We start from the raw sequence: 15,326 nt of genomic DNA, 5'->3' as shown, positions 1-15,326 counted from the left end.
AATAATTAATCTAAATTTTTAAACTGTAAAATAACTAACTAATCGATAGAAAAGATAAATAGTGACTAGCAGTGTAATCCAGTTTGATGCGCGTTTCATTCTATTTGGGACTCGTCAGATGGATGTACCTGCCTATCAGAGTTGATGTTCACTCTAGGACTACAACCCAATATTGTTCGCTCCAAATGCTATCACGTTATCTACTCAGCTACTGAATCCTGATTGCCACTTGCTTGTACAATGGGGTGAAGTTTAAATTCACTTGATATTGTTTAATTGAACATCAATAGGAAGATTCAAACAAGCAAGTCTAAGTAAATTTAATCGATAGTAAGTCTTGCAAGTATAGAAAGAAATATAGTTTATTGAATGATTGAACTATTGTATGCTTGTCATTTCTTGTTGGAATGTAGAATAATAAATAACTTATCATATATAGTTGAGATCATGAGTCAATTAAAACTAGACAACCATGGAAAACCTGGAAGTACTGTACAGCCGTTTCGTCTTTTGTGGGGCTCCTCATCAGTGCGCATCCACGATCCCACCTCGCGAGATTCCGGCCCAGGGCCTAACAGTCTCGCGCGCGCGAGCGCTTAACCGATAGACCACTGAGCTGGCCGGTATCCAATGGTGTTAATGTCTAACTTTAACTAATCCACGAAACTGAGCAATCATTCACTATTATCTTCAGTGAGTTGATATCTCCCAACAGACCTGGTTGAACTCTATTGGTTAATGCTTATCATTCATTGTAAATCAAATTTAGTTTATCAAATCAAGATTAATCATAGTATGAGATTTTCGATATAACTAACTGACATGTTTTATGTATAGAATAACCTTGTAAATTACAAATCTTTTTAAATTTATAGATAATTTAGTTATAGTAGTATGTAACTATCGTTTTTATTCGTTACATATACATAACTACTTTCAATCCCGAAGGTCAATATTATGTAACATAGTAATGAGTTTCGTAAAAAGTACAAACATACGTGATATCGGTTTATATGAGATCATTGATCAACAGTACAGATAATATTGTTAACCATAAACGTCCTAGTCAAGACCACAGCCAAACTCAGTCAGTGGGTAACATAGATAGAAGGACAATAGCCGTTTTCAAACAATTATTATCACATTTATTTTACCTCTAAATATTTATGTTCTATATTCTATAATTAATAATTATATTCTATAGATTGAGTTAAGTGCTCTGGCGCGAGACTGGTAGTTCATGGGTCCGAATCTCGCGAGGTGGGATCGTGGATGCCCACTGCTGAGGAGTCCCACAATGGGACGAAACGGCCGTCCAATGCTTCCAGGTTTTCTATGGTGGTCTAGCTTCAATTGACTCACGCTTTCAACTACAAAAAAATTGCAGAATCAAAATAACTACGTTTCTAAAAATTTCCAAATCTTTTTTAATTGTAAGCAAAGATGGATAGTGGCTAGTAGTGGAGTCCAGGATGTGCGTTTCGTCCTAAGAGAGACTGATCAATTGCAGTCCTAAACATAAATGCGAAGATTCACCCAAACAATACCTAATGAATTTAAACCTCACCCCATAGCACAAGCAAGTGGCAATCAGGATTCAATGACTAAGTAGATAACGTGATGGCGTTTGAAGTGAATGGTACTGGATTCGAGTTCCAGAGTGAACATCAACTCTGATATGCAGGTACATCCATCTGACGAGTCCCAAATAGGATGAAACGAGCGTCCTGATGTATTTATCTAATATACAATATGAGTAAGATAAATCGAATATTGACTAAAAGTATACCCTATACTCATTGTCAAGTGAACATTCGGTTACTTTAATCTTAATTTTTATACATGTACTTTTAACATTCTAGCTGATAAACATTTATCTCTATAAATATACAGACAATACAAAAACTGACTCATGCCGAATGTCAATCTTTGAGAAACAATCTATAAGTAAAACCTATATCAATCAACTATCCCTCGTTTATTAACATTTTATCAATATGACGAATGTTAACTAAACTATAAAAAGTAGAACCTAGATCAATTCATTTTTACCGCCAAATATCACTATTGTGTTGTTGTGGTTGTTGCTCTTCTTCTTCTTCTTTTTCTTTTCTGAAAATGCGGTAAAATTAATTTTCTGATAATCAAAAAAAAAATGATCAGAAAATTAAATGATGATTACAATATTCAATTTTCAATTTCAGTTATACAATTGACTGATTGACTGACTTATATGTCATCATTAAAAACAATTAATTTGAATGGTAATATGACTTTAAATGATTGACATCAGTGTATGATCCATTTATTCATCCATCCATCTATCTATCCATTCATCCATCTATCTATCTATCCATCTATCCAATACCTTTTTCTATACACTAACTATATTCGATTTATTTTTGAATAAGTAATATCATTAGTGTGTACTTATATATATTATTAATGACAGTTAAACATATTTTACGGTATCAAAATTATGACATTATGTCAATATGCCAGATTCATTTTTGTAAATGAATGTTCATTGTATTGTTGTTGTTGTTATTGTTTTTATTTCTCTCTCATAGTTTATTGATCTGTTTTGTTTTAATAATGTCATTATTTATTGAGTTTAAATTGATATCATGAATGGATTATTGTTAGACTATCATTGGAAACTTGACTGTTTCGTTCTAGTATGGGACTCCTCAGACGTGTTCGTCTACAAGCTTGCACACAAGACTCGAACCAAAGATATTCGGTCTCGCGCATGAATGTATAACTTCTAGACCATTGAGCTGGCATCCGACGGTGTTAATGTCTAACTTCAACCTGTCAATGACATTGCTCAACTGTCTTATGATGGTCTAACACTGAACCATTCATAATATTAATTTAAACTCAACAATCTTTACAACCCTATACTGATCATTATTTATTGTTAATTTATTACTTGGCTATCTAAAATTTCTGCACTGATTGAATAGAGTTATTTGCGTTGTATTAAGTTGATCATAAGTAGAGTAACAAAGAGTAGTGTAAAAGTTTTTTAGCATTCTTTTTGTAAAAGCCAACCAATATATGTCATCGGAAGGGGTTTTGTAGAGATTTCAGTATTTTCATAGTTGAAATCATGAGTCAATTAAATCCAGATCACCAAGGAAAACGTGGAAGCACTGAACGGCCGTTTCATCATATTGTGGGACTCCTCAGTATGGCTGTCCAGTGCTTCCAGGTTTTCAATGGTGGTCTGGCTTCAATTGACTTATGATTTCAACTATAATATATGTCGCTTTTAATCAGCTACGTGCCAATAATCACTGTCAAATAGATATAAAAAGTCAGTGAATTATTTTGTTCGATCATTTACTTTACAATTTTTCAAACTATTAAGTTAACATTGCTAATGAGTGTGTTTATGAGTGAATTTTAACTATTCGAAACCCATTGTTCTATAACCGCCGTCTAGTTAGTCTTCTTTGGATTGATATAGAATGGGGTGTATCAACCAACACCAAGATCAGAATTTTCAATACAAATGTCAAGACTGTTCTATTGTATGGAGCGGAGACGTGGAGATCTACGAAAGCCATCATCCAGAAGATACAGGTGTTTATTAACAGTTGTCTACGCAAGATACTTAGGATCCGTTGGCCAGATACTATCAGCAACATTCCACTGTGAAAGAGAACAAACCAGATTTCAGTGGAGGAAGAAATAAGGAAGAAGCGCTGGAAGTGGATAGAACATACATTGAGAAAATCACACAACTGCGTCACAAAACAAACACTCATTTTGAATCTTAAAGGCCAAAGAAGAAGTGGAAGACCAAAGAACACATTACTTTGAGAATTGGAGACAGACATAAGAAGAATGAACAAAAACTGGATGGAGATAGAAAGGGAGGTTCAGGACAGAGTGGGTTGGAGAATGCTGGTCAGCGGCCTATGCTCCATTGGGAGTAAAGGCGTAAGTAAGTAAGTACCTATTATATTCATTTCAGAAAGGAATTGTTATGATAATCTATAATCTGAGTTTTGAATAATGTCAGAATAACAATTGAGGCCTCATTTGTTGTTTTGACTTTATTCAAATTCATAAAGTGAACCAAATAAATGTGATATTAGTTCTCATGTGTTCACACTAATATCCCCCTTTCTAACAATACATTTGTCAACCTGTCAAGCATACGTTAGTCAGATACACGATGAGAGATTAACGCACAAAAAACATTCAGCATAACTGTAATTTTATGGAGAAACAGAAATTATCAGGCTAAATTGATTCCAAACTTTGGAAAAAGCAATATATCTTGATATGCTGTTATTACATAAAAATACACAGCTCATTAAGTAATCAGATTGTTTTGTAACAGTATGCATAGTTAATAAGTGAGTTTCACCAATAGATGTGTGTGTGTATGTGTGAACGTAAGATATTTTCAATACTCTAAATGATCCATTTCCACGTGACTTAATAATTAGAATGAAATAAGTTTAGTTTCATTTGCGTGATGTGATTAAGTCAATCATCACAAAAATGAAATTACTAGTTGCATAAACAATCATGTCTAGATCTACTTCTGTCTATAAAAAAAGGTATATATGTATATACACTCGTAAAATAATTGACTTATAGCTGAGCATATTTTCACATTCTCAGTCAGAATATCCAAGGTCAGCTTATTCGGTAGCATACTTACACCTGCTACCCCAAATGGAACACAGAACAAAGTTCAACAATCTTCATCCAACTGTATTCTGGGATCCCCTCTCCAGTTACTGATGAATGTTATTCATTCCTTTGATATCTGCATCCGATTCTCTGCGTAGAGTTTATGTGGTTGAAATGTATTTTTTCTGTTTAGCGTATTTTTATCAAGGTCCTTTTCTATATGACGGGGTTGATAACCTCATACCTAACCTTCCTCTATTATCCGGGATTGGGAATAGCAGTAACCCCTAGTGCACCACTGAACTGTTATGTATGCAACACCGATGAGAAGTAGAATACCTGGGAGCAAAATGTTGAGATAACCGAACTAAACAAACATGGCAATGTAAACAGTGAGTAATTGTAATAACATCAGGAATGAAATAATAATGAAGTTTGTAAGAGACAACTGATGAAAAATGTGCAAATGAAGTGTTTAATGTATAGTTTTCATATTTTATAAAAACATTCCATAGTTTTATATTAAACATTAAATTAGTTTTTCCCTACCTGAATATTCAATCACTACAGTACAACTAATTATAATTTGTAGGCATTAATTTCAAATTATTGAAATGATTTTAATAGTTGAGATCATGAATCAATTGAAACTAGACCACTATGGAAAACCTGGAAGCACTGGACGGCCGTTTCGTCCTATTAAGAGACTCCTCAGCAGTATGCATCCACGACCTCACCTCACGAGATTCGAACCCAGGACATATCCGTTTCACTTGCGAGCGATTAACCACTAGACCACTGAGTCGGCATCCTAGGGTGTTAATGTCTAACTTCAACTGATCCGCGAAATTGAGCGACACATCCACCATTGTCTTCAGTGAGTTGACATCTCACAACAGACTCAGTTGAACTCCAATGGTCACTCCTTCTCACTTAGTGAGAAATACATCTTGACGTCAGTCACTAGTTAGCATATGATCATTGTCAGATGAAGCTTTGTGGAGATTTTAGTAATTTTATAATTGAAATCATGAATGAACTGAAGCGGGATCGTGGATTTGCACTGCTGAGTAGTCCCATAATAGGACGAAATGGCCGTCCAGTGCTTCCAGGTTTTCCATGGTGTTCTAGCTTCAATTGACTCATGATCTTAACTATTAAAATTACTACAATATCCATTAAACCCATTCCGATAATTATTAAAATGAATTTCTAATTAATCATTTCTAAATTAAACCATAATTTTCGAAGATTATTTATTGTTCACTATATAACTATTTAATTGCTTATGTTCTGTTTTAGTTCCTGCGACTTAAATTATAAACATTTACACTTACCTACCTACCTACCTACCTACCTACCTACCTACTTACCTACTTACCTACTTACATAAATAATTATTCTCATATACCGATACATACTTTACCTACATGAATATACATATATTTTTTTTCTCGCTGATTTTATAAAGAAAATAATCATCATTTAATCAAAACTTAATACCTAAATTTATTGGTTTTTTACATTAATAAGTAATATGAATAAATAGTATGCGGTTTTTGGTCCTCAAAGAGGGGTAACAGGCGTAACTAAGTAAGTAAATAAGTAATATGAATAAATAGATTTATGACTATTTGAAAATCAATAAATTTTTTTTGGGGTTGGTTTTTTTTAATTTTTTAATTTTTTTTTTTTTAGTTTGGATTGATCTTTTATGGTGTTAGTGTTCTGTTGATGTTTTGTTTAAATACTGTTATTTATTTAAATTTGATTTATTTATTTCTTTGTTTATTTATTTTCATTCAAGATTCAATAAATCTTTTAAATGATTTTTTGTTTATTAATTAGATCAGTTCATGATCTTTGAAACTAAACTCTATACTGAAAAAAAAGAAAGAAAAATCTTCATTGTTTGACTAATATAAGAAATCGATTATAAATAATACTGAAGAAATTAGTATAACTTAGTTGATGTAACGAAATTTTTTTAAAGAGGTTTTCTTTTGTTTTGAGAGAATAATTCAATTCATAAGTCAAGTTTTATTATAGATTGGTATTTTCAGAAGGGGGGGTTTTGTGGAGGTTTTAGTAATTTTATAGATGAAATCATAAGTTAATTGAAGCTAGACCACCATGAGAAACCTGAAAGCAGTGGACGGCCGTTTCATCCTATCGTGTGACTCCTCAACAGTGCGCATCCACGATCCCGCTTCACGAGATTCGAACCCAGGACCTATCAGTCACGCGCGCGAGCGCTTAACTACTAGACCACTGAGCCTGTCGGTATCCAATGGTGTTAGTCTCTAGCTTCTAAAGACGAGATAGCCGTCTACTGCTTCCAGGTTTTCCATGGTGGTCTAACTTCAATTGACTCTTGATATCGACTATAAGATTGGTATTTATTTTGAAGTGGAATTGGAGGCTACAGCATATTGGACATTAGGGACCAACCTTGAGATATAATCATGAAAAGTATTTGTGACTAATCATCTAGTTATAAGCGACATAGAACTTGTTACATATATACATCAGTTCAATTTCTTATGTTATATTGACAAAAAAATCCAAACTTATCGGAAATGTTAAATTACTATAAATAGTAACATCAGTGGTAATAGTAAATATTAGGCGTTAATAGACATTACAAATACCGAAGAAAAAGAAAACAACTTATGTAATAAGGAATTATAAGTGAGTTTTAAAAGCTAAAAATCTAAGAGAAGGCAAAAATTGAATGAATCTATGTCATTGTGACCAATTCTGGGCCATGCCACATACCGTCGTTGAGTATTGGTCATGATAAACGCTTAGTACTAACCAGCTAATCTGTGCTTACAAACATAGCTCGGCCTAATAGGTAATGACCTCTAAGGTTGATGTCACGTTTTAGTTTGATTGTCCGCCTATTTCCTCTGACAAGACTTCCAAAATAAGTAAAGTGGTCAACTCTCTTAATAGTACTGAAGTAACACTTTGCATTTAGAAGGAATTAAATACATATAGAAAATTTCATAAGAGTGAGAAGAAGTTCCATTCGTGAACATCCAATGGACTCTTATCATCCTACCGATTCAAAGGTTGATTTTAAGGTTGTGTATACGATTTGCATAAATCTGTCTAGATTTCTTCGTATCCAACTCCTTAAAATAACAGAAGTTCTTACCATCCATTAGTTCAAGCCAAAATATTACGTACAAAAGAAGTACGTTCTGTCGTTATCGTTAACTTGAGCTTAATCTATTATTATTTTTTTCCCTTTCGCAATCCTCTTTTCAATATATTATGTCTCATATTCCCATCATTTTATCGATAATTGTTTCTGATATCACTTCATTTAATTTAACACCTATTATTCCCTTTAGTTATCTTTAATTACCGTCAATTATTGCAACGAGAATACTTTGATCATCTTACCGAATTCATAATATAATTCGTTGCTAACTTCATAATTACACTGTTATTATTCATATTGCGTAATCTTTCGATTGCATCATCATATTTATCTCTTGTTCATATTGTCTTCATGCAACTAGTTGTCATATATACATACAATTGTACAACTTGTTAGTAATTACATTGAATAGAAACCCCTTTTATTGAACTTCATGTACATACATTTTAAACTGTTAAATAATCTCACTTAGTATTGTTTGTTTGAATCTTCCCATTGATCACTTAGGACTGCAACTGGTCAGTCTCTTATTGGCATATGTGCATACTGTGCGTGTTGCCTCGATATAGCCTAAATTCACAAGCATGGTAAGCAAAAATGGATAGTGGCTAGCAGTGAAATCCAGGGCGCGCGTTTCGTCCTATTTGGGACTCATCAGCTGGATGTACCTGCATCTCAGAGTTGATATTCACTCTGGGACTCGAACCCGGTACCTTTAGCTTCAAACGCCATCACGTTATCCACTCAACCACTGAGTCCAGTTGACTAATCTTAATAAAATATTATCTTTTATAAAGAAAACAGACTCACTCATCTATTAATCAGTGTTTAGTTTAGTTTACCTTTAATTGACTATTCATTACAACAACAACAAGCACGTAGGAACATGATTAATCCAAAAGTAAATTAATTAATTAATTATTACTATTCTAGAAAAAAAATTATATCTTCTATACTACTTAAATAGAAATATATATAAACAGTATATCAAAACCATAGATAATTTGTCCTAATTTTTTTTCCTTTTTTTTAATGTCTGTTTAACCATAATATAAAAATATGATTAATTACAATATTCTTTTTGAAAAAAAAAAATATTTTCTTTTGGTGTTGATACAAACATGTACTTACGGTTTCTTGTACATGGACACAAACAGTCATAGATAGTAATAAATATAAGTAGTATATATATGCCAACAGTACAAAAACTGTTTTGAAAAGGATATAACAATAAGGACAGTGAAACTTCCGAAAGTGTATGATAAAATGTACATATATATACTTATATATAATGATTAATTGTGTTTAACCAGTTGATTTATTCAGCAAATATATGATTATATGTAGAATATGTATGGTATATGGTTTGGTGAAAAAAAAGAACAAACAAACAAACAAATAATCATTCAATTACCACAAATAATAAATTTATAATCACCATCATCATCATCATCGTCATATTGACATTGATAAATAGATTTATTGAAGTCAATTTGAAAAAAAATCATCAAAACAAACTATATACATGTTTCTAAGTTGAATTTTTCATCTTCAAAATTATAGTCGTTTTTGATTTATGTTTGTATGTATGTATGTGTACTTTTAGTATATATAGATACAGATATTCACCGTCATTTAACTTTGATGTTAGTTTAGATTCTTAGATTGGTTGAAAGTGACATTGTCTACCAGGTATTCATTTTTCGCATATATAAATATCAGTATAGGGGTGTGCAGATTAATTAATTAATTTTGATTGAGATCATGAATGGTTCAATGTTAGACTACCATTCAAAACCTGGAAGCATTGGACGGCAGTTTCGTCCTAAAATGGGACTCCTCATAAGTGCTCATCCACGACTCTGTGATAGTCTAACGTTGGTCCATTCATGAACTTAGTCAAAAACGTAACAATCTCTACAACTCTATATTGATAACTATCATGTGCTCACTAGTGATTAGCTTTAAAAGGGACTTACTGGAATACTAGAGAGAAATCGTGGAGTTCAACCGTGTCTGGTGTGAAGCAGTTACTCACTGAATACAATGGAGGACGGTCGTGCAACATTGTGAGTTCGTTAACGTTAGACATCAACACTATTGGATACCGACCCAGTGGTCTAGATGTTAAGCGTTCATGAACGAGATCGAAGGCCCTGAATTTGAATCCCACGTGCGGGATCGTGGTTGAGCACTTATGGGGAGTCTCATATTTGGACGAAACGGCCATCCAATACTTCCAAGTTTTCAACGGTTGTCTATCATTGTTCCATTCATGATCTCAATTAAAACCTAACAACCTTCAGAACCCTATACTGATATACATATATTTATTTATAATTCACTTTCACGGATAAAAAGAACACGTACGACTCATACATATTTTTATGGACAATGATAAGTAATAGTTTACTATTGAATATTGATTTAGAAAGTTAAATTGATAAAAATTTTGAACGTAAAATCAGTTTGGATTCAATTTAATAATGTATATATTACCTCGAGGATAAATTTGTGATTTATTAGACATCTATAAAATTAAAGATTACTGAACCACTGAACAGCGTGTGTATTAGTTGGGTTTTGATGTCGTACAATAACATCGAATAATATCATCCTTATTTGTAACTATAGTAATACAAATATTCTACTGAATTTCATTTATATATTGTTTCTTTGTCTGTATCTTCTTTGTTTGTATCCGTTTACTGACATAAGAAACTGATTCTATTTGACGTTTTTATCAAACAGAAAAGTTTTTCAGTCCAACCTGTTTTTTTTTTTAAAAAGACTTTATTTATTCATGATCCTACTGAGGGTTGAATCTATTCTATTAACAGTATTGAGCAATATTGAAAATTTAGCGCAAAAACTGAAGTTAAATCGACCTAACTCAGTCAGTACTGATAACATGACAACATAGACTGATAGTTAAATATCTTAGGTATATCGTAATCAAAATGGCTTATTGATAACATTTTCATGTATGACAATCAGTGACACAAGTATGTACAAATTCCATAGGAACTATATATTTATTTTATTTATTTATTTAAACACATAAGTATTGGTACAAAGGAGCACCAGATATATATGAGCCACACAAAACAATGAGAATGGAAGAGAAAAGGGGAAGATATATATGTATATATATAAAAGAAAAAATAAAAATGAAATAAAAGAGTAATAATGGGGGAAACTGAAATGTACAATCAGGAGATCTCTTTCAGTTAAGGAAGTTACAACCACTCTTTATGAAGAAAATAAAAGAAAGTTACAGTAGGATCGCCACTGGCTTCTATTCTGAGCCATATCTGATAACGTCTCTAGTCACTGTGTTGCACCATCCTTTGGACCCCAGCCAGGGAGTCGTGAAGGACCAACAGAAGCAAGCCATTTGCAGCTTTCTTTCATACCACGACATCATGTCCTACACTATATATAGTTTCGTTAGAACCACAGGTAAACCTTATTGACAAGATCCAATAACACAAACTTCGTATCTATTGGCTACACAGTCTTAGTGTTAATTTTAATTTTTTTAACGACTAAGTAAATGCATTCAGTTATGTATTCTTTCACTATAAATTACCATTGATATCATTTTACAAGATCACCTTGAAAAGTATTAAGAGTTTAAGAGTTCTTATGTGAGAACATACAAGGCGATATATAAGCTGTTTTGAGGATTACCGTACCATAACAAAACGGTCGTTCAGTACTCCTAAGTTTTAATGATAACCTAGATAAGAATAGTTAGTGATTTAAACCGTAAAAAATTCTACAATCTCCACAAATCTCCTATACTAACTAAAACATAAAACATTGAGGAGTTTGAAATCACTTAGTATTACTTGTTTGAATCTTCCAATTGATGTTTAGGACTGCGATTGATCAGTCTCTTATTGGCATATGTAAATACTGTGCGTATTGCCTCCATATAGCCTTATTTCATAAGCATTGTAAGCAAAGATGGATAGTGGCTAGCAGTGTGATCCAGGACGCGCGTTTCGTCTTACTCGTCCTATCAGGACTCAGTAGCTGAGTGGATAACGTGATGGCATTTGAAGCCAACGATACTGGGTTCGAGTCCCAGAGTGAACATCAACTGTGAGATGCAGGTACATCCAGCTGACGAGTCCCAAATAGGACGAAACGCGCGCCCTGGATTCACTGTTAGCCACTATCTATCTTTATTTAGAAATTTGCTTCTAACAGATATAACACATATCTAAATACATTCCAGTATAACAGAAAACTTCTATTTTAACATTTTACAAACATGTGAAAGCCGTCGGTTCGCACATTCTATCTATCAATGATGAATTCTATCTTTTCTTAAATGTTATATTATCATCAAACTATATTACTTATCGAATTATACTTTGACATACGAATTTTTATACTTCAATCAAATAAATGACAACTGGTATCATCATTCTATATTCAATGTAAATTTGTTTCAAAAATCTTTATTAGAATCTTTTACAGGTACTGACAAATACCATTTGAAGTTTAGATCTGATAATTATACACATTCACGGGAAAGAATACTGAAGTATTTCCAACAATCTATATATATATATCTCTTTGCATAACGTTTTACGTTTGATTATCCTAACTTAGTTTCTAAATCATGTTTTGACCGAAATCTGTTGATTGTACATATAATTTAAGATAAACATACACACACACACACATAACACACATACACATACCATATGGCATTAAACACACTAACGTACATCTTTTTAATTTTTCTATTAACCAAACTGTCAAAACTGTCTCAATAGACATTTTAGATAGAATAAAGAACATTACAAGTCATAGTAAATAAAATGTGAAACGTGGCGTTTTTTTTTTTTAGAAATTCATCTCTTAGATCAAAAGAAAAACTGTCAGTCTGTCATAAAATGATATGTGGACTTCAGTTTTTCAATGTTTATACATTACTAACATAACAAAAAAAATAGTATACACCATGCATAGGTATATCATAATCTGCAACACAACAAACAATGTAACATACATCTATATGTTGTTATTTCATGAGTATATGATATGCAGAGCATAGGAATCAACAGAATGAATAAAAAACATGAGTAGCATAAGACATATTGGAATGAGAGACTAGGAATAAAGTAAGTGAGAAAGAGACAGCAAGAGAGAGAGAGAGGAATAGATACAGAGAGACTGAAAGAGATAAATTTTTTTTTCTTAATCTGATGAAAATTAATACTGAAAAGTTCAATAATGTATGAATCATAAATTTTTATACCTTCAATGATTAAAACAAGAAAAAATAATATTTCCTTCAGCTTGTTTTGTTTTTTCCCCATATCTTCATTCCTTTTGCCTGTTACCCCTCGTGGAGGAGCATAGGCCGCCTACTAGTATTCTCTATCCACCTCTGTTCTGGGCAATCCTTTCCAGTTCTTTCCAGTTGTTATTCATCCATTTCATATCTGCTTCTATTTCATGGCGTAATGATGAATGATAATCGCAATAATGAATTATTAACTTTCAATGTTCAACTAGTTCTCAAATAGATAGGTGATATCTCTAGTTTAAAGCCGACTGCTAAAGACGGTGTTGTAATTATTGATTTCTTTTCCTTGACTACTATAATATTTTGTATAGACTAAACAGTGTAATTTATAGCTTTGAAATAATGTTTTATATACAAATAATCGTTGATATTGGTATGCATTCATTATCATAACTAATTTCTTTTTTCATCTAGGTTTTAGATAGTATAAAATTTGATCTTTTTGATTATATTTCAGTAAGATTTAGGATTATCAACTGAAAGTCTTTTTATTTTGAATATAGGTAACATATGAAAGTAAAATTTATTGAGGTATCACTGAATGGTTGTTTTAGGTATTGTTAAACTTATTACTAGTATAAAATTCCAAACCGAAATTTTGAGGTCTTACAAAATACATGACAGGGCTTGGGTATTAGTCAGCAGTTTATCAGCCTATATTTTCTTCTTAGTAGACACAGTAAATTCTTGTTAGAGAACACCGGATACTGATTAATAGTCACGCTAGATTTTTAGTCAACTGAATTTGGAAAGTTTATATATGCTGGCTTTCAGCCAAATGTCATCTTAACTTCATTGTCTATATACTTTGCTATTAATTCAGCATGAAATGTTTGTTGAATCAAGTCCTAGATTAAAATCATGCAAATCTCCTGAAATTTATCATTCCTAAAGATTGAGTATTCTTTCTTACGTCCATTTTTTCTATCTACTAATTTTATTTTTTGTTCACTCGAAATTCCTTGATTATGCTATTAATTTATTCTGTGGAACTTAATATGATGTACCGATATCCCTACGAACCGATATAAGTTAGACAACCATTAAAAGTTTGTAAGCACTGGGCAGTCTTCTTATTCTAGTATGGGAATTCCCAGCAGTAAGCATTCACGAACTTACGTGGGGAATTAAACCCATGACTCTCAGTTTCGCTCGTGACTAATTAACTTCTAAACCACTCAGTCAAGATCTGATGATATACAAGTCCAACTTAAATCAACGCACGCTATTGTACAAACACCTTCCTGTTTCTTCTGTTGGTATCTTCTTAGCAATCGATATGTCTCATCTCCACTTATCCCGCCTTCTATCTGTTTGTTTGTGGTATATTGATAAACAATTAAGTAAACCTGACATGTAATACTTACACTTGAAAATAATTATTCATGGCTTCTCAAAACAAACGTGGTAAATTGTTACATGATAGCTGGTTCAAACTAATATTTGTAGTATATAAGGAATATAAATAGCTTAGTAGAGACAACTTATACCGCATAATTCACCCTAAAGAAACATGTACCTTAAAATAATTAGCAGCGATAGATTTGTACACATATTGAATACAATGAATTTCTGGTGAGTACAGTGTAAATTCGCACTCATTTTGAAAAATTTAAATAAACGTTAAATTAAAAACCAGAAAAGTAATCTCGGACACCACTAATTTATACTAAGTGAAAACACAGAGTTTTCTAGGATTAATAGCCATCATTAAATAAATTAAAATAAAATCAGGTTACCCATAAACTCTACCTTGAAGGATCGTATTAAAATGTGTTCATGAGAAAGAGATTTTTTACTCACTATCTTCTGTTGTCATCATGAGCGTCTCTCCTAGTGGTTTCACAAAACTCTTAGCTTCCACCATGAAATATCAAAGCTCTTCTACATAATTATTATTTAACTCTCAAATCAGAGTTTAACTAGATTTCTCTGGTTTCTGATTTTATAATAAAGTCCTTTTTCACTAGGTGGGGTTACCGAACCTATATCTGTAATCATGACAAGCGATTGTTTAAGATAGGTTTTAGAAAAGGTTAACTTGCTCAAATATTATGACATCTGACAACTTATATACTTATTTTCAGTTGTACAATATTTTTGAAAACTCAATCACTTATCTTTAGTTAACATCTAAATTTCTTATACATACAATATTTGATTACTTAA

The 15,326-nt window shown here is 32.2% G+C and overlaps 1 non-coding gene across 1 annotated transcript; it reads left to right on the top strand.

Annotated features, from left to right (window-relative positions):
- The first annotated feature begins 11,862 nt into the window (after positions 1-11,862).
- Smp_tRNA_01169_Gln_TTG.1.1 lies at positions 11,863-11,929 on the top strand. Its single transcript has one exon. It is a non-coding gene (tRNA).
- Positions 11,930-15,326: the final 3,397 nt, after the last annotated feature.

This window comes from Schistosoma mansoni (assembly GCF_000237925.1).
Source record: "Schistosoma mansoni, WGS project CABG00000000 data, supercontig 0178, strain Puerto Rico, whole genome shotgun sequence".
Classification (NCBI taxonomy): domain Eukaryota; kingdom Metazoa; phylum Platyhelminthes; class Trematoda; order Strigeidida; family Schistosomatidae; genus Schistosoma; species Schistosoma mansoni.
Note: the sequence above shows the minus strand (reverse complement) of the source record. Positions and strands in the feature narration are given on the sequence as shown.